The sequence below is a fragment of the Rhipicephalus sanguineus genome, chromosome 2, assembly GCF_013339695.2.
Source record: "Rhipicephalus sanguineus isolate Rsan-2018 chromosome 2, BIME_Rsan_1.4, whole genome shotgun sequence".
NCBI classification, from domain to species: domain Eukaryota; kingdom Metazoa; phylum Arthropoda; class Arachnida; order Ixodida; family Ixodidae; genus Rhipicephalus; species Rhipicephalus sanguineus.
In genome coordinates this window covers 144,294,428-144,297,320 of record NC_051177.1, presented here as the reverse complement: position 1 = coordinate 144,297,320, position 2,893 = coordinate 144,294,428, and the positions used below count along the sequence as shown (strand labels likewise).

The 2,893-nt window shown below is 46.6% G+C and overlaps 2 non-coding genes across 2 annotated transcripts; both read left to right on the top strand.

Moving 5' to 3' along the window:
* Nucleotides 1–2,137: 2,137 nt before the first annotated feature.
* Trnaa-cgc (transfer RNA alanine (anticodon CGC)) lies at nt 2,138–2,209 on the top strand. The gene has a single exon. It is a non-coding gene; the product is annotated as a tRNA-Ala (tRNA).
* A 379-nt stretch (nt 2,210–2,588) lies between these two features.
* Nucleotides 2,589–2,660, top strand: Trnaa-cgc (transfer RNA alanine (anticodon CGC)). The gene has a single exon. It is a non-coding gene; the product is annotated as a tRNA-Ala (tRNA).
* The last annotated feature ends 233 nt before the right edge of the window (nt 2,661–2,893 follow it).

Sequence of the window (2,893 nt, the reverse complement as noted above, 5' to 3'; positions counted from 1 at the left end):
ACCTAATCCGAAGTCGCTTACTACACGGCGTACCTCATAATTACAGGTATAACGGTGTTTATGGCATGCAAAACCCCGCAACCTTTTCTGTGTTTCTTTTTAATTTAAGTACGGATGCAACTCCGCGAAGCACTACTTGCTGACCAATCCCAGCTGTCACTCTAAAGTATGACACTAACTGAAGTATCTTCGCGCTTCCTGATTTCCTCATTTCGAAGCCGGGCGCCGGTTTTCGCAGCTCCCGATCGATCCCACTGATACGTCACTTACGCAATACGGGAGACGTGCGCCGCTTTAACACCTGGTGCGGAAAATTATATGGAGGAGAAAAGGCGCGAGCGCCTTTTTATCCGAGCTATTTACAAGCGCTAAGGTAAAAGGCCGCACACGCACCATACTGCAATAGCTAACGAAGTTAGTTCAAAGCTAATAAATTCACCTGCCTTGCTCATAAGTATCGACATGCTCTCTGGCGGTCATGGTCGACATGGCGTTTGTATAAGCGGAAATGGCAAGAATGCATTATTACTAGCATAGCCGCACTTGTCTCGCCAACCTCGACGTAAGGCGCCTGCCTAGCGGTTTCAATTATCGCTTCCTGATACGCAGAGGCGTCTGCTGGCAGTGGCAATGAACAGGTGCCGTCAAAGGGACCTACTTTAAAACTGACGTGCCGTCGACTTCGAAAGCCATTCCATACGGAAACGACCGTAAACGGCGAAATAGACCATAGTCAGGGGCATAGCCAGAAATTTTTTTCGGGGGGGGGGGTTTAACCATACGTTATGTATGTTCGTGCGTGCGTTTGTATGCGCGCGTGTATATATACGCGAGCAAAACCGAAAAATTTCGGGGAGAGTTTGAACCCCCAAACCACCCCCCCCCCACCTGGCTACGCCCCTGACCATAGTAGTGCATCTTTTCTGTGGAACGCGCTCGATATGTATGAGTTTATTCCCTAACACGCTTTCCTGCTCCAGCATATCAATCCTGATTATTTCGAAGGAGCATCGTATTTTGTATTTGCATTGTCAATAAATATGGCATAGGAAAAGCATTTTATTCGAAAAACTTCTTGGGTGTTATAAAGTAAAATTTGTCAAGAGAGAAAACATCAGTACGCGTCCACAATATCCAATATTTATCTGAGGAGAACCACTATTGGTTTTGCCGGCACAGTCACCAAGATACTTTGTGTATGGTGTGGCATTCTTGGCCACAATAACCCTGGGCCACACTTCTATGAGAACAATCTCACAGGGATGAAGTGGCTTTGATCATTCTTCGGCGTGCTTGCAGATAAATTTGTTCACAACATACAACTCGGCTGAGTGCAGGACCCCTGATTCGAGCCCGCCGGCTCGAATCCTCATGATAGAAGATGATCGGAACAATCTTTCCAGCGAGACGGATCGCTGGCGGAGGAGCTTTGGTTTGGCCGACGAGATCTCCGGGTTAGTGGGTGCTTTGTGCTCTAAGGCTGTGCTTGAGTTCCAAGGTCTGCGCTTTAGGGCTTGGTTAAGCAGCGAATCTATCCGCCAGAGCCGAGGAATATAGATGATCTGGAAGAAGAGATCGACTGCGCTTGCGCGAACATCGAGTCTGAATCAGCTGCCAGGGCTGTAACTTTGGGCAATGATTTGCATTGCCGCTGAAGAAGAACACATTGACCACGTTATTTGGGTTCAATGATACACTCTTGCGGCTTACCTGAAGGGCCTTGAGGTAAAAAAAAAGTACTCTTTCCAAACGCCAAAACACAGATACAAGAGATCCTGAAGAAATATGGGGTAATATAGATTTGAAGAATCTAGAGAGCCCCTATTGGCAGAAGCAGGAAATAGTTCGACCCTCTTTCTAAATCCAAGTACTCAGAACAGGCCCGGGGGGGGGGGGGGGGGCTCACTTGCTGAAGGCATTGACTATTTTAGAAAACACCTGTTTTCATTATTTATTTTCGGTAAAACACCCAACCAATCAAGGAAAGAAGGTAACTTTTAAGGGCTCGTTTTCCTTTGAGACACACTATTAATGAGAAATAACAGACGGTACTGCCAAGGAAAGTATAGGGGATGTTATTTGTAGTAATTAGGATATAAATGTGAAGAAAGTAAAGTGGACGAAAAGATAACTTGCTGCCGCCGTAGCTCAGTGGTAGAGCATCGGACGCGCTATTCGAAGGTCGCAGGTTCGGTCCCTGCCGACGACAAGTTATCTTTTCGTCCACTTTATTTTCTTCACATTTATATCCTAATTACTATAAATAACATCCCCTATAGTTTCCTTAGCATTATTATCTCTTAGTTCTCATTAATATTGTGTCTAACAAAGGAAAACAAGCCCTTAAAAGTTATCTTCTTTCCTTCATTCATAGCGAGGGCCTCCTTCTGGCAGACTTGATGCCTTCAGGTAGTATGCGTGGGATTATTGGTCAGCTGCCAGCTCGTAAAAAGATCACGTGTCACGTGACGCCAACAGGCGGAAAAAGAGTGTTCCACACTCGCCGCCATGGCTGCGATCGGCGCTGACTAACACTCCTAGGTTTAAAATGCACATATATACCCCATAACGTGGACGGGGGGATGACCGCCGCCGTAGCTCAGTGGTAGAGCATCGGACGCGCTATTCGAAGGTCGCAGGTTCGGTCCCTGCCGGCGGCAAGTTATCTTTTCGTCCACTTTACTTTCTTCATATTTATGTCCTAATTAATACAAATAACATCCCTTATACTTTCCCTGGCAGTATTGCCCATTCAGTCAAAATTTCGGGGGGTGAGGCGGGGGGTCCTAGCCCCCCTTCCCCCCTGCCTACGGGCCGGACTCAGAAACAATGAGCGTCACAAAAACTCGCTTTCGATTCCAATTTTTAGGTACAGAGAGAGAGATATCCATGA